Consider the following 26,137-nt stretch of genomic DNA (forward strand, 5'->3'; position numbering starts at 1 on the left):
TTCATAATTGATTCCTTGACGACCTGCTCCATGATTTTTCCAGGGACTGAGGTGAGGCTGACTGGCCTGTAGTTCCCCGGATCCTCCTTCTTCCCTTTTTTAAAGATGAGCACTACATTAGCCTTTTTCCAGTCATCTGGGACCTCCCCCGATCGCCATGAGTTTTCAAAAATAATGGCTAATGGCTCTGCAATCTCACCCGCCAACTCCTTTAGCACCCTCGGATGCAGCGCATCCGGCCCCATGGACTTGTGCACGTCCAGTTTTTCTAAATAGTCCCGAACCACTTTTTTCTCCACAGAGGGCTGGTCACCTTCTCCCCATATTGTGCTGCCCAGTGCAGCAGTCTGGGAATTTACCTTGTTCGTGAAGACAGAGGCAAAAAAAATCATTGAGTACATTAGCTTTTTCCACATCCTCGGTCACTAGGTTGCCTCCCTCATTCAGTAAGGGGCCCACACTTTCCTTGATTTTCTTCTTGTTGCTAACATACCTGAAGAAACCCTTTTTGTTACTCTTAACACCTCTTGGTAACTGCAACTCCAAGTGTGATTTGGCCTTCCTGATTTCACTCCTGCATACCTGAGCAATATTTTTATACTCCTCCCTGGTCACTTGTCCAATCCTCCACTTCTTGTAAGCTTCTTTTTTGCGTTTAAGATCAGCAAGGATTTCACTGTTTAGCCAAGGTAGTCACCTGCCATATTTACTATTCTTTCTACACATCAGGATGGTTTGTTCCTGCAACCGCAATAAGGATTCTTTAAAATACAACCAGCTCTCCTGGACCCCTTTGCCCTTCATGTTATTCTCTCAGGGGATCCTGCCCATCTGTTCCCTGAGGGAGTCAAAGTCTGCTTTTCTGAAGTCCAGGGTCCATATTCTGCTGCTCTCCTTTCTTCCTTGTGTCAGGATCCTGAACTCGACCATCTCCTGGTCACTGCCTCCCAGGTTCCCATCCACTTTTGCTTCCCCTACTAATTCTTCCCTGTTTGTGAGCAGCAGGTCAAGAAAAGCTCTGCCCCTAGTTGGTTCCTCCAGCACTTGCACCAGGAAATTGTCCCCTACACTTTCCAAAAACTTCCTGGATTGTCTGTGCACCGCTGTATTGCTCTCCCAGCAGATATCAGGGTGATTAAAGTCTCCCATGAGAACCAGGGCCTGCGATCTAGCAACTTCTGCTAGTTGCCAGAAGAAAGCCTCGTCCACCTCATCCCCTTGGTCTGGTGGTCTATAGCAGACTCCAACCACAACATCACCCTTGTTGCTCACACTTCTCAACTTTATCCAGAGACTCTCAGGTTTTTCTAGAGTTTCATGCCGGAGCTCCGAGCAGTCATACTCCTCTCTTACATACAACACAACTCCCCCACCTTTTCTGCCCTGCCTGTCCTTCCTGAACAGTTTATATACATCCATGACAGTACTCCAGTCATGTGAGTTATCCCACCAAGTCTCTGTTATTCCAATCGCATCATAGTTCCCGGACTGTGCCAGGACTTCCAGTTCTCCCTGCTTGTTTCCCAGGCTTCTTGCATTTGTGTATAGGCACTTAAGATGACTTGCTGATTGTCCTGTGTCCTCAGCATGAGACAGGAGTCCTCCCCTCTTGCGCTCTCCTGCTTGTGCTTCCTCCCAGGATCCCATTTCCCCACTTACCTCAGGGCTTTGGTCTCCTTCCCCCGGTGAACCTAGTTTAAAGCCCTCCTCACTAGGTTAGCCAGCCTGCTGGCGAAGATGCTCTTCCCTCTCTTCGTTAGGTGGAGCCCGTCTCTGCCTAGTACTCCTCCTTCTTGGAGCACCATCCCATGGTCGAAGAATCCAAAGCCTTCTCTCCGACACCACCTGCGTAGCCATTCGTTGACTTCCATGATTCGACGGTCTCTACCCAGGCCTTTTCCTTGCACAGGGAGGATGGACGAGAACACCACTTGCGCCTCAAACTCCTTTATCCTTCTTCCCAGAGCCACGTAGTCTGCAGTGGTCTGCTCAAGGTCATTCTTGGCAGTATCATTGGTGCCCACGTGGAGAAGCAGGAAGGGGTAGCGATCCGAAGGCTTGATGAGTCTCGGCAGTCTCTCCGTCACATCATGTATCCTAGCTCCTGGCAAGAAGCAGACCTCTCGGTTTTCCCGGTCGGGGCGGCAGATAGATGACTCAGTCCCCCTGAGGAGGGAGTCCCCGACCACCAGCACCCTCCTCCTCCTCTTGGGAGTGGTGGTCGTGGAACCCCCATCCCTAGGACAGTGCATCTTTTTCCTTCCAATCGGTGGAGTCTCCTGCTCCCTTCCCTCAGATGGGTCATCTAGTCCACTCTCCGCATTAGTACCTGTAGAGAGAACATGGAAACGATCGCTCACCTGTATCTCCATTGCTGGTGCATGGACGCTCCTCTTTCTCCTTCTGAGAGAGAAAGGGTTCATAACCTGGGTTCATGGGTTCATAACCTCCAGAGGGGGGCTTGGAGCTTCAGATTCATGTCAACACCCCCAGCCATGGAGGTTTTCAGATTTTGGTGTAAATCTTTTGCACAGCCCTAGCTTGTACCTAGAGCTGGTTCTGTTGCACAGTAAGGTACTTACAAAGAGTGCTGCAATTATCACGGCACTGCCTTGAGATCCCCTCTGTCCTTCTCTTAGCAGATGATAAAATTCCATAGCATTTTCCTTAGGGAATTGATGAAATGCCCCAGTGTTCTGTGAGCATAACACTAGCCCGGCTTGTAAGTAACTGCATTGCCAAGCTCAGATCCTCAGCTATGCCTGAGGAGCACACAGCATGGGTCAGAGGCAGAGTGCCAGAGTGCTCTTTGTGCTGCCCTGATCCTGGGCTGGCTGTGTGCTAGGCAGGTCCTCTTGCATATCAAGAGGCAGATACAGCAGTCAGCAATTAGTGGGTAGTAGGGAAACCCACCCACGCTTCCTTTCCCCTCCAGCCATGCTTCCTCTGCCACCCCTCTGGTGGGAGGGATCTCCCAGGGCTGGCTAAATGGTCCTTCAGTCCAGATGCCAGCAGTGATATGCTGTAAACAGTCATGGCACACCACGGCCCGGGCTCTAACTAGTGACTGTGGAAAGCACTTTACAAAGGGCACTCCCTTACGTCTGGACAGGGCCTTAGGGTGAATCTGCCTCTAGTCACTCAGAAGGGACACTAGTTCCAGAAGCTCAAGACCTCCACCCTCCCATTGCCCCAAAAGCAAACAAAAACCTGAGTCATATCGTGCCTTGCTCCACTCAGAATATGCAAAGGATTCTGGTTGTGGATCTGTCAAGAGTTCTCCAAGTTTCCCTTGAGTCTATGTCTTGAAGGCCCTACTCCCCTAGTCTCAGGGCTTTGTTGTCCATCTCGATTCTCATATGTCAGGGTACGCTCATCGCCCTCTGCACGCCCTAGGGGTTGGTCGTGGAGCCCAGACCCACCCACTCCACGGGGTTCCAATTCACAGCCCTGGGGCAGGTGGCTATGGTCTGCACCCAAGGTTTCTGTACTGCTGCTTCCCTGAATTGCTACTTCCCAGCCCCCTTCTCCCAATAGGCAAAGTACAGACATGAAAGAATATAAATCAAAGCTCAATCTCAGACCGTGAGTCCCTTTTCTCAAGTGGGTCTGGCAGAGTCACAATAGGCAGAGGTCCCAGGCAGTGCTGCCTCCATAGAGCTAAAAGTGTAGATGGATTCACTTCCCCAGGCCACCTACTACTGAGCTGGCCTGGTTTCCTTAGGAGCGCCTCCTCCAACCAGGGTGGGGTGCCTGGACCCAAAGTACCTCATTAACCCCTTCCTTTCCAGCACAGGGCTTGTACTCCCCATCGCAGCAGCCTAGAGCAAGGTGTAAAGGTGAGGGTGAAAGAACATAGCACTTGCCAGACTGGACCATTCCTGAGGTCCATCTGTACAGTAGTCTCCAACACTGGCCAACGCCAGATGCTTCTTCACAGTCAAGTGCTAACCCCCCATGATAGCATATATAAGCAGGAATTGTCCTCCTAACTTTGGGTAGTAAGGCACAGATCCTCCAAGGTATTTAGGCACCTAACCTCCATTGATTTCAGTGGAAGTTAGAGCCTAAATAACTGTGGATCTGAGCCTTAGTGCTTCTAAACCCATGGTTCATGACTTGAAGATGCCAACTAACAGAAGTTTCCAGATCATAGGCCTTGGTTCTCATGGGGGGCTTCAATCACCCTGACATCTGCAGGGAGAGCAATACAGCAGTGCCCAGACAATCCAGGAAGTTTTTGGAGAGTGTTGGGGACAACTTCCTGGTGAAAGTGCTGGAGGAACCAACTAGGGGCCATGCTCCTCTTGACCTGCTGCTCACAAACAGGGAAGAATTGGCAGGGGAAATAGAAGTGGGTGGCAACCTGGGCAGCAGTGACCATGAGATGGTCGAGTTCAGGATCCTGACAAAAGGAAGGAGAGCAGCAGAATATGGACTCTGGACTTCAGAAAAGCAGACTTTCATTCCCTCAGAGACCTGATGGGCAGGATCCCCTGGGAGGCTAATATGAGGGGGAAAGGAGTACAGAAGTGCTGGCTGTATTTTAAAGAGGCCTTATTGAGGGCTCAGGAACAAACCATCCCGATGTGCAAAAAGAATAACAAATATGGCAGGCAACCAGCTTGGCTTACCAGAGAAATCTTTGGTGAGCTTAAACACAAAAAGGAAGTTTACAAGAAGTGGAAACTTGGGCAGATGACTAGGGAGGAGTATACAAATATTGCTCGAGCATGCAGAGGTGTAATCAGGAAGACCAAAGCACAATTGGAGCTGCAGCTAGCAAGGAACGTGAAGGGTAACAAGAAGGGTTTCTACAGCTATGTTAGCAACAAGGTGGTCAGGGAAAGTGTGGGACCTTTACTGAATGGGGTAGGCAACCTAGTGACAGATGATGTGGAAAAAGCTGAAGTACTCAATGCTTTTTTTGCCTTGGTCTTCGCAGACAAGGTCAGCTCCCAGACTGCTGCACTGGGCAGCACAGTATGGGGAGGAGGAGAGCAGTGGTTAAAGAACAGGTTAAGGACTATTTAGAAAAGCTGGACATGCACATGTCCATGGGTCCGGATCTAATGCATCTGAGGGAGTTGGGTGATGTGATTGCAGAGCCATAGGCCATTATCTTTGAAAACTTATGGAGATCAGAGGAGGTCCTGGATGATTGGAAAAAGGCAAATATAGTGCCCATCTTTAAAAAAGGGAAGAAGGAGAATCCGGGGAACTACAGCCTCATCTCAGCCCCTGAAAAAATCATGGAGCAGGTCCTCAAGGAATCCATTTTGAAGCACTTGGAGGAGAAGGTGGTGAGCAGGAACAGTCAACATGGATTCACCAAGGGCAAGTCATGCCTGACCAAACCGATTGCCTTCTATGATGAGATAGTGGATATGGTTCTGTGGATATGGGGAAAGTGGTGGACGTGATACATCTTGACTTTAGCAAAGCTTTTAATACGGGTCTCCCACAGTATTCTTGCCAGCAAGTTAAAAAAGTATGGATTGGATGAATGGACTATAAGGTGGATAGAAAGCTGGCTAAATCATCGGGCTCAATGGGTAGTGATCAGCGGCTCGATGTCTAGCTGGCAGCTGGTATCAAGCCCCAGGGATAGGTCCCAGGGGTTGGTCGTGGAGCCGGTTTTGTTCAACATCTTCATTAATGATCTGGATGATGGGATGGATTGCATCCTCAGCAAGTTCGCAGATGACACTACGCTGGGGGAGAGGTAGATATGCTGGAGGGTAGGAATAGGGTCCACAGAGACCTAGACAAATTGGAGGATGAGCTAAAAGAAATCTGATAAGGTTCAATAAGGACAAGTGCAGAGTCCTGCATTTAGGACAGAAAAATCGCATGCACTGCTACAGGCTGGGGACCGACTGGCTAAGTGGCATTTCTGCAGAAAAAGACCTGGGGATTACAGTGGACGAGAAGCTGGATATGAGTCAACAGTGTGCCATTGTTGACAAGAAGCCTAACGACATATTGGGCTACATTAGTAGGAGCATTGCCAGCAGATTGAGGGAAGTGATTATTCCCCTCTATTCGGCACTGGTGAGGCCACATCTGGAATATTGCGTTCAGTTCTGGGCCCCTCCACTACAGAAAGGAGGTGGACAAATTGGAGAGAATCCAGCGGAGGGCAACAAAAATGATTAGGGGGCTGGGGCACATGACTTATGAGGAGAGGCTGAGGGAACTAGGGTTATTTAGTTTGCAGAAGAGAAGAGTGAGGGGGGATTTGATAGTAGCCTTCAACTATTTGAAAGGGGGTTCCAAAGAGGACGAGCTGGGCTGTTCTCGGTGGTGGCAGATGACAGAACAAGGAGCAATGGTCTCAAGTTGCAGTGGGGGAGGTCTAGGTTGGATATTAGGAAACACTATTTCAGTAGAAGGGTGGTGAAGCACTGGAATGGGTTACCTAAGGAGGTGGTGGAATCTCCATCCATAGAGGTTTTTAAGGCCCAGCTTGATAAAGTCCTAGCTGGGATGATTTAGTTGGGCAACTTTGGAGCAGGGGATTGGACTAGATGACCTCCTGAAGTCTCTTCTAGCCCTAATCTTCTATGATTCTATTGCAAGTTTATATCAAGCATAAAATGCCCTGATAATTAGCACAACTGAGCATAGCATATCATCATCAGTCATGGAAACATCTAACCTTCTTTTTGACTCCTGCTAAACTCTTGGCCTTCAAAATCTCCTGTGACAGGGAGTTCCACTGATTAGTCCTGCCAACATTTTTCCTTTCAGTAGTTTTAAGATATATTGTCATTTCATGTCTCTAGGTGGCACCGGGTGTTGTGTTATGAGAGAAGGTAAACAGGAGCATCTGAATGACATTCTCTACGCCATTCATCACTGCATCTGTTTCTACTATGTTAGTTCTTGTTTGTGTCTTCACTAAGCTAAATAACTCTCAACTAATCCTAAAGTTCCCCTCCCTGGCTGTAGGAAGTCTCTCTCATCTGGAAGGCTTTCCATGCCTCTATGGGTGCGTGTGTAGGTATGAATCTTGATTCATGAAAGCTGCTCTGTTCAGGATACCACTGTAACACATGCTTAACTTTAAGCCTATATAGAAATCAGTGGACTTGTTTTTAAAATGGATGGAGGCCTAAAAGACTGCTGGTGGGGTGGGGAGTAAACATTGGGTGTGTGTCATTTTAGGCTGAACAAGAATAGATTTAGGCATATGTTGTCCTGAATCATTGCCTTGATTTGTAAGAGAAAAGGGCTTATCAGAGAACATGCATAGGAAGATGTCCAGTATGACATGTTTTTTTTCCTCTCTTTTATTCTAGACTGTCCTGTATCTGAGACTGAAGAGGAATTGGGATGTATCCAAGTTTGTAGCTTCTGAAACCTTAACAACCTCAAGTAAACTGGTCCAAAAGACCCCTCTAGACCTCCCTAGCTCTGAACTCTTGCAGAGCACTTAGACTGAGTGGAAAAACAGCACCGAAGGGAATGGGCTGAAATTTTGCAACATTTCTCCCCAAGAGACTGACCCAAAAAGAAAAGAAAACCATGTTGATTGTGTAGTGTCATTGGGATTTTGTTTGTGGGTGTGTTTGGTTTGGTTTTTTTTTTTTTTTTTTTTTCTGAACATCTTAATTCAGGAATACATTTATGAGAAATCTTTCGGGTTGGATTTTATCTTCACTTTGCTGTATTCTTTTTTTTAATGTATATTTTTAACTCAAAATGATTTCTTGTACAGTAACATCAAAACTGGACCAAGGCGCTCAGAAAAAAAACATCATGGCCTCCCCAAATCCTGCATGATTTGTTTCAAGTAAAGTCTGGATTACAGATTCTGCTCTCCACACACTCATCACCTCTTCCAATTGCTCCATGATTTGCTACAGCTAAACCCTTTGTTAATGTTTCATTTTCTGTTCCAGTGTATATGTTGCTTATTTGTTTTATTTATTGAGATATTTTTAACAAGCTACGAGACTGCAATGTGGCTGTGTATACTGCTTCTCTTGCCACTAAAAATAAAGTTGTCCTGCAGCTACTGGAGGTATTTGATTTACTTTGTGATTTCACCATCCAACACTTAAGCAAAAAGGACACTAAATTCTTTATTTGTTCTTTTCACCATGTCTACATTTAAACGGACACACCAGTAACTAAAATCAGTTTCACAGGTTATAGGGCTTACTACAGCGGTAATAGGGTAAAATTCTATGGCTTGTGTTATGCAGGTCAGATTAGATTATAATCTAATGATGCCTTCTGACCCTGGAATCAACTAAACCAGCGCAAACCTCTATGTTTAATTGATTTCAACCTGTCTTATATTTGGTTACTAACTGACTTAAGCTAAATGGATATAAGCCAAATCTGAATCAGTTTTAGAGTGTCGTCCGAGGGGTTTGCACTAGTTTAACTAAACTGATTTTAAATCATACCTTTGGTGCAACTTTTATTAAAGTCAAAGTCTTTATTAAATAAAATATAATGCCACTTAACCGTGTATCTATTTCTGAATTGCTTTCTCTAAAAATGAGCACTAATTTTATTATGTACGATCTATATAATGGTAGTACCTAGAGGATTCTGTCAGCTAGGGGCTGTAAATAGTGGGCAAAAGTCCCTGCCCCAAAGAGCTTACAACAGAACATAGAGAGAAGTGAATTGCCCTGGGTCACAAAACATATCAGTAGATAAACTAGGTCTGTTAACTGCCAAAGCAGTGGATTATCTACCAAACCTCTGAAGTCTTCATGAACTGTGTGTGTGTGGGAAGGCTAAGACAGTAGTGGTGTTTTGCCAATGAACATTGGATAGCAGGATGTTGCCAAAGCTAAACTGCTCAGAGGGAGGCTTGGTTCACCAAGTCTGTCACACATTTTCCAATTCAGTATCAGCTCACAGTTGTTAGTGGCTTTTGCAAAAGCAATATTGTGATCCTAAATTACTGTACAGAGACCCAGGTCCTAGTCCTGCAAAGACTGGGTAGTCCCATTAACTTTAATGGGATGTCTAGTATGACCCAGTGAAGGAAACAGGCAGTTCCAATAAATCCCTGTTGTTAGATGGAACAACAGAATGCATACCATGTTCTATCATGTTGGTCCTTGTTACTACTACATGTTAGGGCTGCTAAAAAAAAAAGTATATTTCACACAAAAAAACAAAGAATATTCAATGTTTTGTCTGGAATTTCCCATGATCTTTTGTTTTAATTTTTCAAAATTCTCTGAAAAGTTTTGTTTAATTTCAGTGGGGTGAAAAAAACCTCACTTCCTTTCACTTTTTGATTTTTTTCTCTCTACAGCAAATGATAAAAATGTGAGAGAAAGTGTTTTTTCTCCATCAAAACACATTGAATTTCATTAAAATATTCAACATTTTTCATTTCCATTTTCTTTGTTAAAAATTCAAACATTCTGAGCAAAATAATATTTTCTCAATTTTTTTTTGCTTTGATCAAAAAGGTATTTTTCCATCAAATTTCAAACAGCTCTACTGAACGCCTATATTTAAAATAAAAAGGTATGTAGGAAAATTACAATAAAGTCACCTAGTTTGGCTTTGGAATCATCATTCATCCATCCACATATACTCTATACCCAGGACAGAGACCTTTCTAGCCCAATTCATGTTATCTACTTATAGGACTCACATCATTATAGTATCTCAGCATCTCACAATCTTTGAATGCAACTCCCTGCAAGGTACGGAAGTGCTGTTATCCCATTTTATAGATAGGAAACTGAGGCACAGGAAGGCTAAATGACTTGCCCAATGTTCCACAGGAAGTCTGTGGCAGAGCAGCGACTTGACTACAGGTCTTCCAACTTCTAGATTAGTGCCCTAACCACTGGACCATTCTTCCTCTCAATGCTCCTATTTAGCTAAAGACTGTTAGCTAGAACCTTGTGGAACTGAAGCTGTGTGGATTGGAAAGATGTACTTGTCAGCATTGCTTATCCACTCTGTCTTACAATTCACCTTAGCACCAAAATAATAAACAATAGACCATAGGTAGGGCTACTTTACCAGAGACTGACCTTCCTTTTAGCATCATTCAGAGGTTTTCTGTCAAACCTGTTGGTGCTACAGATTATGAAGCAGAGGTTCCAAATTCCAGGCCATAAGAAGAAATCATTCTTAATAGGCACGCCTTTAAGAAACACTTACCTTGGATTTGAAAAAAGGGATTAATCATCAAAATTGACTGTTTGCTCTTATGCCCTCTCGGTGCTAGACTAACACCCCCAGTTGATCGTGCCTATTTGAGAACATCGGGATTGAAATATTCAGAGACAACACAGGTGCCTGAGAAAAATTATTTTAGATTGATTAAATGGAGGGTCTCTAACAAAGACAACGTCTGAGTCTCAGTACTCAGTGATCGCAGTATCAATTCATCTTTGCAAAGAGAGAAAAGATAGCCTCATAAGAAAGATTGTGTTGGAAACAGACAAATACGACGTGTCCAAAAAAGATAGAAAAGGACGTTTTACTATGGAAAAATAATTCTGTGATGGTTTACAGTTATTTCAACCAGAAATAAAATGAGTCCATGTAAACTTGTTTCAGAGAGAAGTGTTTCAACACACTGGACAGAGAACATACATATGTGCATCAAATGCATTATTTGCTTGGTAGGTTTTAAAACTGTAATCCCAAATGTTTCCAGTTGCATGGAATAAAACAAACCAAACAATTAAAAGTCTTTATTGCCTCAAAAGGTAATTGACATCTCCATCTGGGTTCTGGTACCATTCAATAAGATATATTTAACATAGGTCACGCAACAGTGCAGTGGGTAGATTTTCACAGTGGGTGTCTGGTCTTAGATTTCTCACAATCCATGCAACACTCATCCTTCCTTTCGCAGCTGCTCTTTTAATGATGCTCAAAGATAAATTGAGTCCAAATCTCAATGAAGCAAAATGTTAGTCTGATTTTCACAAGTGCCAACACTGAGCTACAGGGAACACAGCTCGGAGTAAGAGGGTAATTCATTCTCTGTGCACATCCAGGCCATTAGTCAGCCAAACACCCAAGCACAGGCTTGACTTCAGTGAGATTTAAGCACACACTGTAGTTATTAACCCATGCTTAAATGCTTCACTGAAGCCTCAAACCTACCGTCTCTGCTAAGGCTGCCATCTAATGTTACCTTAGCTAATGTTACCAAGGGGCACAAGTGCCCAATCCATAGCTCATGGAACCCAGTGGAATGAAAGGTTCTATATTCTGCAGTGGGAAAAGATTTTTAAAATCAAATCATCAACATGTTTTGCTATTTTTTTCTGATGCTCTGGACTCCTCGTTTCACAGTGATGTGCTCAAGTACACCAAATGACGGATTAAAGCTCTCTCTTTTTGTAGGACATACCAATTTTAAAAATCTATTGTAACTAGAGCTGGGCAAATAGTGAAAATAAATACTCACAAACGCCCATCAGTATGGACTTTTCATGATTTTTTGGTCAAGCAAAGGTTTATTCACGTGAATGTTCATAGAAAGCAAATTTGGGGCCCATAGCCAATATTGATTTAATCATGAAACTAAATCAATATAATGATTAAACAAAATTATAAAGACCTTTTTCTGCCTGAAACTAATGGTTTGGTTATCCAATGAGAAAACAGAAGAATGCCATGTGATTTAGGTCACCAATCACAGATGCCCAATATTGAGTCGTGAATATCAAACAGTTTGTGAACTGAAATTTGTTCACGTAAAACAACTCTGAATAGCAAATACATTTGAAAAGTCAGTTATTTTGATTAACAGAGAAAAAGGGCTACATTTGTCTAAGAAATTGTTCATTATGAATTGTAGCTATTCAGTCAGCACCATGTATCAATTAAATACAAGTAAGCAAATACAAAGTAAGCAGAAGCAACAGTCAAGGTGAAATAATGAACCAACAATGCAGCTTTGTCCTAATGCGCTATAACTAACCACTCACATATTTTGTGTTCATTTTTATTTATAGTTTGTTTATGGTGCTCACTGCCACAGTCCCTGCTCCAATCACAAACACCCCTGTGTGATAGAAAACAGGGCAGAGAGAGAGATTGAGACCTAGATCCTTGAAAGCATTTAGGCACCTAATTCCCATTGAAATCAGTGAAAGCATAGTAAAACATGGAGTAAAATCCACATCCCATAATGCACTGCATTAGGGCTAAGCCACACAGCCATCCTTTTTCACAATAGTAAGTTCTTCAAGCCACCACACACACACATTCAGGGACTGTCTAAATATTATAGCCAAACTGGTCACACACAAATGCAAGACTACAGAAAACATTCAACACACACTGTAATGAGCTGCGAGCCTACAAAACTGCAAAGTAACCTTTATTCAAAAGCCGCCTTTCAACAAAGATTTACTGAGTTTTTTCTCTAACCTTACTCAGGCAAAGGCCAACCAAAGCCTGATTTTCCAAAGGGAAAAAAGTGTTTTCAGACTCAAGTTCTCAGCTCCAAACCAAAAAATAAAATAAAATAAAAATAAAACCTAACAGACTTTCTCTCAAAAGCAAAATCTCCTAACCCCCTCCCAGCCTGAGTTTTGACAGCATGAAGGAGGTAGGAAGGGAGTGCTCTCAATTGCTCAGAGACACTTATCAGTGTCTAGCCCTTGCTCTTCTGGGACCACTCAAGTGACATTTCTGGAAAACAAAATCAATCCCCATTAATATTTGACCATGAATAGAAATAGTCAATTTGCTGTTTATAGCAAATGGTTAGCATTATTTCTATAGCACCAATAACATACTAAGCACTTCAAAGGCACAGGGAAGATGAAGCGTCTGGTCTGAACAGCTTACAATCTAAAGCCCTCATCCGGAAACTGGGGACAGGTTGAGCTGCACTGATTTCAACAGGACTGCATGCAGGTGAAGAGGCGCCCCTGCAGGCAGCCAGTTGCATGATCCGGTCCTAAGGGTAAAACTCCCATTAACTTGAAGCCTTGGATGAACTGAAAGCTCATTGAAATTAAAACCCAACAAAAAGGAGAAAATTAAGGTGTATTCTGCTGTGCAGCTACATACTGGCCCTTGCTCAGGGCTGGACATAAAGGCTTAATCTAGTCTTAAATCAGCAAGCAGAGCGGGGGAATGTAGGTGTGGTATCACTCACTGCTGAGCAGAAACATTGCACCCAGATCTCCGGTAAGAAGCCTGGCAGTTGACTTGAAATCTCAGCTCATTCTTTAAATCACATTGCTGTTTTGATTAAAAAAACATAGAAAGCTTGAATTCCTGTTCTTTCAGATAGTCATTGTAACCCCATACTTACTTAAGAGGGAATCACAGGCATATGCTCTGTCACCCCTGGAACTCATCAGCAGGCTCTGAACCCACTGCCTCCAGAGTCCACGAGAGACCTCTTCCACCTCATCTACAGTAGCAACCCGGCACACACTCGACCCCAGTCCTACGAATAGTACACTAGCAACCAGCGGCATAAATGGGATGTTATCTATTCTGTGAGACAGCCCATAGAGGGAAATAATGCAGCCCTTCCCCCAAGGTGTTGGTTTAGCCTTTTCCCTTTTCTCTCCCAGATGCCTGCAATCACCAGTCTTTGGAGTGCCTCTCCTCTCTCCTTGCATACAGCAGGTCCTGAGTACTTTTTACTTGGCACCTGGTGCCTCCGCACAAAGCATCTTCCCCCTGTGCCAGATACTCAGGGGTTGTGGCCTTGAGAAATCAATGAGAATACTACAAGCTGGCAAGGAGTGTAAAGCCCAGTACACGGGGGACAATAAATTAAACAAAATGAACCCCAGCAAAGGAATAAAATAACAGGACAACAGAGAGAGTGACTTTACTGGGAACAAGAACATAGGATCTGGGGAAGTAACGGGCTACAGTTAATTAATATTTAACCAATATCTATAAATGAGTTAATTCCCACCTCTTAACATGCTCAAACTCCTCCTACCCCAGCTGCCTTCCTGAGGTGGATGGCACTGTTGAGGTGGCATGTCCTGAGACAGAGTGTTGCAGCAGTGTGGCATCAACTGACTTAATCAAAAGCTACCTTATTTTCTCTTCAGGCTGGAGTCCTCTTCTGACTCCAGCCAGGCTCTTGGGTTTCCTGGTCTGGAATCTTCCTGGGGTGTTGGCTGGCTCTTGGTAGCCAGTGCTAGGTGGGCTCTCTCCTTCTCTGGCTACTGGTCACTGCAATGCTGGAGCTAGAGTCTCAGAGAACTCCCTTTGGGGGCAGTAAGCGCATAGTTGGGATCCCACATGCCATGCTGTCTCTCTCCCAGCTTCCAAACCAAAACCCTCTCTCCTTTGTGTAGTCAGGCTGTCCCCCAGTAGGAAGGCGTTCTGCACAGCCCTGTCTTATTGGTCCAGTGGACAGCTCACACCACGAAGAAGATTCCTTATCAGCCCCAGCAGGGTTTTCTAGTTCCTTCTGTCACCAACTCTGATTCTAAGCATGCTGGGAATGAAGTCAGACACTTTGGCAGCCATCTTAATTGGAGTCCTTTTGGTAAGGCTCCCTACATTCTCAGACAGGAGCTCCAGGAGCTGGGATTCAGACAACCCCCAGAGGGATTACAACGACATACAGCTTGCCAGTGGGTTACACAGCAACTGGTGAGCCAACACTGGAATGTTGTGTTTCAGAATTCCTGGCCCTGGAAGCAGAGTGTGGTCGAGTGGTTACAGATAACTCAGCCAAGCACATACTTTGGTACATGCCTTCTTCAGAACAACCTGACAAAGCGAGGCTAAGGCTTGTCTCTGCCATGTTAGAGGCTGGGGTTCTAGTCATAGTGCTGCTTAACATGACCTGCAACTTCTCAGTTGTTGTAGCTGCAGGTGAATGCCTCCTCTAAAATAAGAGAGAGGGCTTTACTTAATAAGCATTATGGATAGATGCATTAACAGCAATCAACATAGAAGCTGGGACTAGAGTGCTTAGCCTTCTGGCTTGAAGCTCACCGAATACTCCCCTAGGGTATAGGGCATTGTATTATGGAGGAGCTCTCCCAATGTCTTAAAAATATCAGACATTTTCCCTGAGAAGCAGGCGAATATGATAGACCTGCCAACTGCATGAGTGTCAAGTGAGATGTGTGATGCTTAACAGGTCATCCTGGGGAGTGGAGGGAGCCAATGTTCAACCTCCCTCTGCCCTTTTCCTGCAATACACCGGTCTACAGTGGTGAGCCACCACAGCAAGTAATCTGTGCCAGAGGTTTCTCTGCTCACCCGGGCCTACCTACATTCTCTCCTATGGGTGTCTCCCAAATCAGGGCCCCCAAACGTAGTGTCCAGTTTTGAAAATTTGGGCCTAGGTTCCTTGAACTTTTGCAACTGCTCTTCAAAATGTCAAACAAGAGCAGCAATTTACGGTTTTGGTCATGAATTATACAGAGTGGCACACCCCAAGGAAGTGTTGCCATTGACTTTAGCGACTCCAGATCGGGCTCCACGGGATTGGCCAACGTAAGCAGTGATGCATACTCATGAATTTCAGTGGAGAATCAACCCCTACAATGCTAACTGACCTCCTGCTGCACAATGTTCAGATAAACCTAGTTTAAAACTGTTCTGATTCTTTCAGCGAGTGCCTGAAATGAGAAATTCTACCAGGAGGTACAATAAGCCAGAGGAAAGGTTAAGGGCAGTGAGCTGTGAAACTATCAGAAGACTCTATTCCAGACCAGTACACTTTATTATTTACATATGCAGTCCCCACAAGGTGGTAAGAGCTGCCATGTAATCTCTCATCAGTAATAATTTCTCCCACGTTATAGCACAACAGTAGACAACTGTTTTGTAAGTCGAGTGAAAGGAGAACTGTTTGTTCAGAATTCGAATGCAATCGTTCCAGCTTAGGCAGGGTTTCAGCCATGTCTTTACACTGTGATTTCAATGCCCTTTCAGACTCAGTCTCGTAGTCTCAGAATTTGTTTTGAATATAGTAAAGTGCACTAAGCCTTTTTATGATTTCCTGTAGTATTTCAGAGCCTTGGAGTGAAAGTGCCTTCTAAATCTTTTTCCAGGACTCTCCTGTCACTTTAAATATGTGCAAGTATGTTGCCAGTTTCAAGGTAAACCTTGAAAGAAAATGATGCAGTTCAAGAGTAAGATAGGTGCTCGATTCATATTTAAATACAGATCTATCCGTTCAGCTTTGGTTTCTGTGGCAAAAGATCCAGAGCAGAGATGAGCTTTTTAAAGTTCTTACTGTGGGTGAGACCAGATTTCAACTAACGAGCACCCACATTTGGAGTCAGACTCTCAAAAAAACTCAGCACCCAAAAGCTCCCGCTGTGTACCCAACGTGCTGAGCTCTGTTGAAAACCTGGCTAAATATTTTAGTGCGTAAATGGGAGTTGGGGTGTTTTGTCTTTGAAAATTGTGCCATTTAAGAATAAAAACTGTGATTTCTAGAGACTACCTGGATTTAGGAACATAAGATCGGCCATACTGGGTCAGACCAAAGGTCCATCCAGCCCAGTATCCTGTCTACCGACAGTGGCCAATGCCAAGTGCCCCAGAGGGAGTGAACCTAACAGGTAATGATCAAGTGAGCTCTCTCCTGCCGTCCATCACCACCCTCTGACAAACAGAGGCTAGGGACACCATTCCTTACCCATCCTGGCTAATAGCCATTAATGGATTTAACCTCCATGAATTTATCCAGTTCTCTTTTAAACCCTGTTATAGTCCTAGTTGTCACAACTCCTCAGGCAAGGAGTTCCACAAGTTGACTGTGCGCTGTGTGAAGAACTTCCTTTTATTTGTTTTAAACCTGCTGCCCATTAATTTCATTTGGTGGCCCCTAGTTCTTATATTATGGGAACAAGTAAATAACTTTTCCTTATTCACTTTCTTCATGCCACTCATGATTTTATAGACCTCTATCATATCCCCCCTTAGTCTCCTCTTTTCCAAGCTGAAAAATCCTAGCCTCTTTAATCTCCCCTCATATGGGACCCATTCCAAACCCCTAATCATTTTAGTTGCCCTTCTCTGAACCTTTTCTAATGCCAGTATATCTTTTTTGAGATGAGGAGACCACATCTGTACGCAGTATTCAAGATGTGGGCGTACCATGGATTTATACAAAGGCTATAAGATATTCTCCATCTTATTCTCTATCCCCTTTTTAATGATTTCTAGCATCCTGTTTGCTTTTTTGACTGCCACTGCACACTGTGTGGACGTCTTCAGAGAACTATCCACGATGACTCCAAGATCTTTTTCCTGATTAGTTGTAGCTAAATTAGCCCCCATCATACTGTATGTATAGTTGGGGTTATTTTTCCCAATGTGCATTACTTTACATTTATCCACGTTAAATTTCATTTGCCATTTTGTTGCCCAATCACTTAGTTTTGTGAGATCTTTTTGAAGTTCTTCACAGTCTGCTTTGGTCTTAACTATCTTGAGCAGTTTAGTACCATCTGCAAACTTTGCCACCTCACTTTTTACCCCTTTCTCCAGATCATTTATGAATAAATTGAATAGGATTGGTCCTAGGACTGACCCTTGGGGAACATCACTAGTTACCTCTCTAGGAGCCCAATTCCCACTGAAAACTCAAAGGTCTTAGGTCCCATTGAAAATGTCAGCCACCGAGACTTTCATGGGGTCTCTGGTGTCATGAGAGTGGAAAGATGCTCCTGTGATTGGGACATTAACTAGGGTTTAAAAGATCTCTGATCTGCTCCTGGCTCAGTCACAGATTCCACGTGTGATGGTGGGAAAGTCACTTAATGTACCTTGTTCCACACTGTTCTGTCTGAACATGGGGAGAATACCTCAGTTGTGAGGCTAAAATCTATTCATGGTCATGAGGTGCTCAGATTTGGTGGAGGTGATGGTCACATAATTCCCTAGCTAGACAGTACAACATGTGGTATCTGAGATGTCCCAGATTTATGTAGTAAGGGGTGACAAAAATGAACCAAGAACTGGACAGAAGTTTTCATGGAATTTGTAAATTGTCTAAAAGATGCATTGCTACAGACTAGGGACCGAATGGCTAGGTTCTGCAGAAAAGGACCTAGGGGTTACAGTGGATGAGAAGCTGGATATGAGTTGACAGTGTGCCCTTGTTGCCAAGACAGCTAACAGCATTTTGGGCTGTATAAGTAGGGGCACTGCCAGCAGATCGAGGGACGTGATCATTCCCCTCTATTCGACATTGGTGAGGCCTCATCTGGAGTACTGTGTCCAGTTTTGGGCCCCATACTACAAGAAGGATGTGGAAAAATTGGAAAGAGTCCAGTGGAGGGCAACAAAAATGATTAGGAGGCTGGAACACATGACTTATGAGGAGAGGCTGAGGGAACTGGGATTGTTTAGTCTGCAGAAGAGAAGAATGAGGGGGGATTTGATAGCTGCTTTCAACTACCTGAAAGGGGGTTCCAAAGAGAATGGATCTATACTGTTCTCAGTGGTAGCAGATGACAGAAGAAGGAGTAATGGTCTCAAGGTTTAGGTTGGATATTAGGAAAAACTTTTTCACTAGGAGGGTGGTGAAACACTGGAATAGGTTACCTAGGGAGGTGGTGGAATCTCCTTCCTTAGAGATTTTTAAGGTCAGGCTTGACAAAGCCCTGGCTGGGATGATTTAGTTGGGAATTGGTCCTGCTTTGAGCAGGGGGTTGGACTAGATGACCTCCTGAGGTCCCTTCCAACCCTGATATTCTATGATTCCTGTGTTGAATACTCATCGGAGGCAAGTTAGCAGGAGCATTCTGTCCATACATCCTTGCTTGGCTCAATTTTGGGGTTTCCTTTGCTGTTCACCTTTAAAGTGTGAATCCTGTTCCAGTAGAGACCTCATAGACTGACTCAGTTGTAGAGTATATCCTTAAATATATTATATACTTTCATTTTTGTCTTTTCCTACTCAAGTGCCAGTTATCATGAGTGGGAAATGCCTGCTAACGCCAAAGGCTGTGAATTTGCCAACACTCAAAATAAAACAAATATCTTTCTGCATGAAGCATTTGCCGGAAAATGATTTATTTCTCTAAGACAGTAACATGGCCAACATTTTAAAAAATGTTAGACTTTTAAATCTATATTTAGGCCCTGATACTCAAAAGGCTCACTAAATAAGTGAGGTACTAAATCTTTATGTTTCAGAGGCTGCTGATCTTGCATTGGCTCTCCCAACAACAGAAGCAATGGGGGGTTCATTGGTAACTTGCAGTTTGTGATATCTTTGATTTGTTCGCTTAGTTATTTGAAGAATCTGTCCAGTTTAAAATGTGGCCTCCAGATAAGAATGAAATTCCTGGTGCCCCATATTCTCTCTAACAGCCTTCTCTTGCCATGCATCCTTTCAGATCCAGGCAATGGCAGGACATAGGGCTAGGTTGTGACTTGAACCACACTCCCACACAAGGAAGAGGTGGGCAGGGAGTGTGTGGAGAGGGTTGGCAAATGGGCAGAGCCTTGGCTCCACATTCCCATACTCACTGGCCAGTGCAGCCAAGCTAGCACGGGCACATACTCTGATGTGCTGTTGGTATAGGTCAGCAGGAATCAGGGAGAGAATTGGGATTCAGTGGTGTGTCTAGTTACAGCCTCTCCCTGGCCTGTTCCTAGGATGAGGGGGCTTAGACCCCACCCCTTGCTCAGCGCTAGCCCAGAGTCATCCTTTTGCAATTGCATGTACTGAAAGTGAGGCTTCCAATCTCCCCATTTGTTTCTGTTCATAATTTTTCCCTTTCTCATTCCTTCATTCCCTCTCCTAGATCAAAACTCCTCACAGTTTCTGTATACTAGCTCCAGCTCCAGTCGCACTCATGCCTGCAGCACCTCCAACTCAGTCACTGAATGAGCCCAGCTTCTGCTTTTGCCCTGCACATAGACAGGGGCACTGTTGAAATCCTACTGCAGTAATAAAGTCGTGCAGCCCCAGTGACAGTGCTCCTATGGAGAATGGATGCATTTTGTGTTGAGAGGCTCCTTCGGGCTTGTTAGCATCTGCTGGAGATGGATGGCATGCTCCAATGGGTTCCCAATACACAGGCGATCAGGAAGTCTGCCTGGTGGGCTGTTTTCTGCATCATCCAAGACCACTGAGTTGGATGCCGCAAAGATGCTTAAAGGATTTGGGAACCAGAGCTGGAATGCTGTGTCTTGGCAACAAGGGAGGGGAGAGAAATTGGCTTTCATCTCCCCTCCTGCCACAAAAGACAATAAATAACCACGAAGCTTCAAATGAATTTCAGACTGAAGAATTTCTGCATCCTCCCAATCCAGGAACATTTCAGGGATTTCTCCTGCAAGACCTCTCTCTCATGTACTCTCTGGGAAGGTCTTTTCCCCTGCTTTTTATAATAATGGGTCGATCTGCTTTTCTAGAACCTTGGGTGCCTGGCCTGAGTCTTGGTCATCTCAGCCATAAAGGAATATTCATTTCATTCCAATCTGTTTGTTTTGTATAGGGGATGATAAATTATGTCGGGGGAAGTGGTTGGGGAACCATTTTTCATGAACTATCAGCTAGTGCTCCCATCTGACTATCCAGGTTTGGCTCACTCAGACAGGCCTCACCTTCCTGTTCTCCACCATAAAAACAGCAAGGAAGCTGCCTTTTGTAAGGGCCATGTTATAACCTCCTTCTGTGAGGAGCTCTCATTGATATTGACCATAAGCCTAACTCCCTTAGGCCCAGCTCAGCCAGACTCAGAAATTCCGCCTCAGATTCTACTTCTTGTGTGACCTTTGGCCAGTTACCTAGGCTGACATTTTCATAGGAGCCTCAGAGACTTAGCTGTCCAAGTTCCATTGACTTTCAGTCCCATTTCTCTGCCCCAGATCCTCAAAGGTATTTAAGTACCTAATTCCCACTGAAATGTAGGCTTCACTTGCCCCTCTGCACAATGGGGGTAATACTCCCTGTCTGATTGGTGTGTGGTGAGCTGTTCAGAAACTACACGGATAAGCACCTCGGCAAAGCAAAAAAATCAATAGATTTCACATCACAGCTCTTTGTTGTTACTGCATCTGGGCAATAAATATTGCACAAGTAGGCCCAGAACATGGAACCCCCAAATATTGCCCTTCCCATGAGAGGGGGGGCAACCTACATAAGGTTCTCCCAATAGAGTTACAACCTCGTTATCCTATGGGGATGGGAGGGTTGTCCCTTTAGAGGAATAGACCATAGGCCATGCCTCAAAATCCTTGCAGAGCCTGGGGTGTCCACAGGAGGCACAGAGCTAGCTGCATGGAGGCCCTCACAGCTGCTCTGGTTCCTGGCAGGTTCCCCCTCCAGATGCCTTGCAGTGTGGGTCCACTGGATTTTCTGACCTCCAGGACCCCTGGGCAGGACTGCATTACCCCCCGCAGCCATTCTTGTCATTGACCTACTCAGTCTCTGCCCCTCCCAGGGCTTCTGGCAACGTGGCAACACATTCTGCATTGGCTCCCAGGCTAGAGGAAATGGTGCCATGGAGGGGACCCTTGGCAAACTGAGCAAGGATCCTACCCATTAGTAATATGACTAGATGGCATTCACCTCTCTCGCATAACTCTTCCACTGCCTACTTTAATATGAAGTACCACTAATTAGGTGGTGGCTGAGTGCTAACTGGTTTTGCCATGAAACGGAAACATGTGTCTTTTGCGCATAAAGCAAAATAAGGAGTGTGGAGGAAGAAAAAAAATATCCAAGCCAGAAGGGAGGGTAAACAAAACTAAACAGGCAAGTAATATCGTCAGACCCATTTAACTAAAAAGTTACTGTCAGGTTATAAAAATCACAGGCCAAATTCTCTGCTGGGGTAAATTAGCATTGTTCCATTGACTTCAACAGAGCAACCCTGATTTACACCAGTGGAGTATGGGCACTCATATTTTTTTAAATAGCCCTTACCTGTGGGTAATAACAATAACCTCCGATTATCCTAACGAAAATATTGCTTAGACTCTGGGTTTTGTTGCAAATGCTGCAAAGAAGTGGTTCAACTGAGGGCATAATAATTGTTTAAAAGAGTCTTGAGAACATGTATTAATATTGGCTCACACTTTCAGGGGCCCTGTCACAGTTGCAGCCTGGCTACTGCTCTGACCTCTCTGCTCTCTCTAAATGACCCCCTCACATGTCCTTCCCTTATGTCCTCCCCTCTGCCAAGGTGGACTCCCATGATTCTCCCACCCTTACACTGGACCCTGGGCTACAGCACCCTGTGGATCAACAGTACTTACCCAGCAAGTCCCCCTGGGTATTCACGGTTCTTACCACTGGGAGCCTGTGACCAGTGATGGATACAGAGACCAGACAGCCTTCTTAAACCCAAGGATTGTTTAATCTTAACAGTAGGAACAAGGCAAAACATAAGAGAAAAAGAATTTTAACCCAATAAACAGTCTAAATGCATGTCTATCATACAGGAGACTTACCCCACCTGTGAAGGGAGCCTATGAAAACCTAGCTCCTTCTGACACCGTGGTGGGTTTCAGCCTGTTTCCCCCAACAGCTCACTGACCCTTGGCCAGAGAGAGTCCTTTTAACCTGCCAGAAGTCCATCAGACTCTGAGTTTGGGACCTGTTGCCTAACACCAGTTTGGTGAGCACTGTGGGGGGTTGAGCCATCCTCATCGAGGCTAGTTGCTCTCCCATTCTCTTGTAGCACCCCTCCACAATTTGGTAGATGCGCCGCTATCTAGGGTGACCAGATGTCCCGATTTTATAGGGACCATCCCGATTTTTGGGTCTTTTTCTTATATAGGCTCATATTACCCCCCATCCCCGTCCCTATTTTTCACATTTGCTGTCTGGTCATCCTACCACTATCTTAAGTTGTTGTACTCTTTACTGCCAGCCAGCCTCTCCTTGAAGTAACACCCTGTATCTGTAACCCTTCCGCCAGGTGTTGTTGGCAGCAAAAGGGCCGGACTGAATTTTCTAAGGATTCTGTCTCAAAACGTAATCAACACTCACTTGAGTCTCCCTGCCCTTAAAACTATATATATGACCGTGAGCACCATTGATAGGCAATATTTCCCCACTCACAAGCACTGAGACCAGGGGTTACAACAAAGTGAATTTTCCTGGGTGGGGGAGAGCAGACTAAACTTGGGAAAGTCAGCAATTAATAAATTAGCAATACGAGGTGCGACTTCCCATCCCCACAGGGTGTCTTCGCAATAGCCTCAACCTCAATCCTCCTCTGGCTGTGGTGAGCAGCTGAATGATTCTAGCGACTTCCCTCCTCCCCAGTTCCCCACTCACAGTTTGTGGCTCTGGATTGGTGGAGCCCACTGATTCTGGCAGGTCAGGGCTGCCTCGGCTGCTCCAAGGGCTCTACCCACCTGAGCCAGCTGAAGTGATGTCAGCTTTGATTGCGGGGTAGGGCTAGCCTGTCCCTCAGGTAAGCTACTGCTCTCTCTGCAGCTTCAGCCCTAGCACCCTAGCTCTGTGCCATCCTGTGTCTCACAATCACATGAGCTCAACCCAGTCCACATTTTCAGAGTAATCTCAGCTCAGCTCTTTAGAGAAGAATCCATAATATTCAGAGCCCTTGACAGAGCCCTTACCACCAGCGAGGCACTGCTAACATAAAGCAGGAACCTCCTTCATTCCCTCTCCTTTTTTAGGAATGCCCAGTCATCCTTAATCCAATTGTACCAGACTTCAGACCCCTCACCTCAGACATATTTGGTATAAATCTCTCACCCCTTCATTTCCCAACAGGGTCAATATTTATTGCTCCCAAACTCAGAATTTATCTATATGTTAACCAAAATGCCCCAAACTGTCACATAGCTGAAATGCAAATGAGGCCTGGCCCATTCAGTTATTTCCCCCTGTTCCCCAACAGATGGGTCTTTGATACTGTAAAAAATGACAATAGATTTCACAAATGTGGGGCCAGATTTTCAGACGTGCTCTGTTCCCAACATGGAGTTTGGCCATTGACTTCCATGGAACAGGAATTCCATACGTGGCCCAGATTTTCAAAGTGGCACATGCCAGTCAGGTTTGCACAGCTAGGAAGGTATTTGCATAGAGGCTCTGTTTTGGACATGGGCTTGCTCTATGGTTATTTATGAATACTATATGTTCTATATGTTTGTCTTTGGGGCGGGGGTTGTATGACTACGTAAGCCCAGTGGCCTGAACGCTGAGAGAGTTGGGAACTCACTGTTGACACCTGTTGGTTAATAGGGAGAAGAGTGGCCCAGAGCTGCCTGAGAACTCCAGATGGCCCGGGGCTTTGGGGTGTGTGTGTGTGGGGGGGGGAGCTCTCTGCTGCCATCTGTTGGGGAACAAGGGGAAATGACTCAATGGGCCACACCACTTGCATTTCAGCTATGTGACAGTTTGGGGCATTTTGCACCTGCCTGTCACCACTGCATCTCTGGGTGAGTAGGGGGAGCTGGGCAGAGACTCCGAATTTTAAAAGCAAAACCTCCATCAGCCAAGGCTGACATGACTGACAGGAGAAAGCAGGCTATTGCTTGCATTCCCTTCATTGGGATCCTCAGGTCCTGCTAGGGATAAAGCAACCCAGGAACAATTTGGGGAATCTGATCCCCAAGCAGTCACTCAGCCCTCACTGGGAGCTGTTACTGTTCTCAACTCCGCCCTGGTATTCCTTTGCTGTGCTGTAATCAGCTCTCACCTTACCAAGCCTCATGCTGTGACATGTTTATATGACCAGGCCTTTTCCCCTTCATTAGTACCAAGGTCAGGAGAGATCAGAGGTTAGGCCCCAGCTCAATGATTTCACTTTTAAACAAATCCAACACCTCCCCCTGTCCTTCACCTCAAAGAGGCTGTCACATAAATTTTCATTTTGTACCACTAGTTTTTCCTTTGCGTTAACAAAAGGGATATTTCATTCACTAAAACCATCAGGTCATTCCTTCTTTATTAATCCTAGAGTATTTTTGTAGCTCTTGTCAGTGCCCAGCTCCTGCACTTAATTTACAAAGTGTCAATGAGGAACTCTGTAAAAATAACGGTGGCAAAGGTTTTAAATACAAATACAATATGATCTCCCACCCTCACATACTGCAACGATTTTAAACTGAACCAGCTGGAACTCAGCAACCCAGAGATTCCTGGCTGTCCACTTTTATTCTCTCCCTCAGCTGTTCCTATACCATAATTGCAGAGAGTAGCAAAATTGGTACTATTAGAATTGGTATGTTTCTGTGAGAAACAAGGTAAAATTCAAAAGATTCGTTTCATTTTCACTAGTTTCACTCATCTGAACCCAAGTGTTCGAGCTATCGAGAAATCCCTGAAATCCAAACCCACTAAGATTTTGTGCAGCTTCTGAATGCCTCTGTGATTCTCCCTGAGAAAGAGTGATTCCAGGAGAGAAAAGAAGCCTACTGCTAAACATTCGCTCTGGGAAGCAGGACACGCGGTTGCTGTAATTCTGCATTTCCACAGCATTAGCCCTTTTTCTGGACTCTCGCATTCCACCTTTTCAAATGTTCCAGGCAAGCAATTCACAGTAGGCACTTTGGTAGCAGCGCCCCCTGCTGTTTAAAAGGAAATTTCAAAGGCCATTTGACCTGGGAAAAGAAATTAGCCTTTCCCCATATGTTGGGTTAGGCAATTTAGGTTGGGATTGCAAAAGCGGTTTAAGGGAGTTAGGTGCTCAAATCCTACTCAAAGTCAAATTCCCTTGGTCTCCCCTGAAAAACCTGATTCTTCAAGGTGCTTAGTGCACTGGAGGTCTGAGTTCAAACCCTGCCTTAGGTCACAAATGGAAATGAATTTTGTAGTTCCAACTTAGTCCCTAGTGAACATAAGTGCCATGGCACAGCCCTCTGTAGTAGGAAGAGAGCCTGAGACATACACCCTTATACCAGAGGCCAGTTATAAGACAGGACCTGCTCACAGAATCTGGCAAGAACAGGGCTGATATTGCAGAAATACACATTCCTAAGAAGTGCTAGTCACAGAGTACTCATGCAAACACATCCCGATATCAAGTAGTACCAGAACATCCCAATATCCAGGATGATACAAAAACATTGCCCAAGAATAACAGGAACACACTGACCCCTCCTAAAAGATAAGGTTAGGATGACAGTACATAATAAAAATGTTTTAATCGAATCAACATGTACAAGGTGAGGGGTAATAACTAGCCATGTCACGGGGGCAGTAACTAACTAGGGCAGAGGGGCAGTACTC

The 26,137-nt window shown here is 44.8% G+C and overlaps 1 protein-coding gene across 1 annotated transcript in view; it reads left to right on the forward strand.

Annotated features, from left to right (window-relative positions):
- The window catches only part of TWIST2 (twist family bHLH transcription factor 2), an 86,486-nt gene extending 78,458 nt beyond the window's left edge, over positions 1-8,028 (forward strand). Inside the window, exon 2 of the mRNA XM_005299901.5 lies at positions 7,305-8,028. The gene's annotated coding sequence lies outside the window, so the exon portion shown is untranslated. The remainder of the gene's footprint in view (positions 1-7,304) is intronic.
- Positions 8,029-26,137: the final 18,109 nt, after the last annotated feature.

The sequence above is a fragment of the Chrysemys picta genome, chromosome 11 (assembly GCF_011386835.1).
Source record: "Chrysemys picta bellii isolate R12L10 chromosome 11, ASM1138683v2, whole genome shotgun sequence".
In the NCBI taxonomy this organism is placed as follows: Eukaryota; Metazoa; Chordata; order Testudines; family Emydidae; genus Chrysemys; species Chrysemys picta.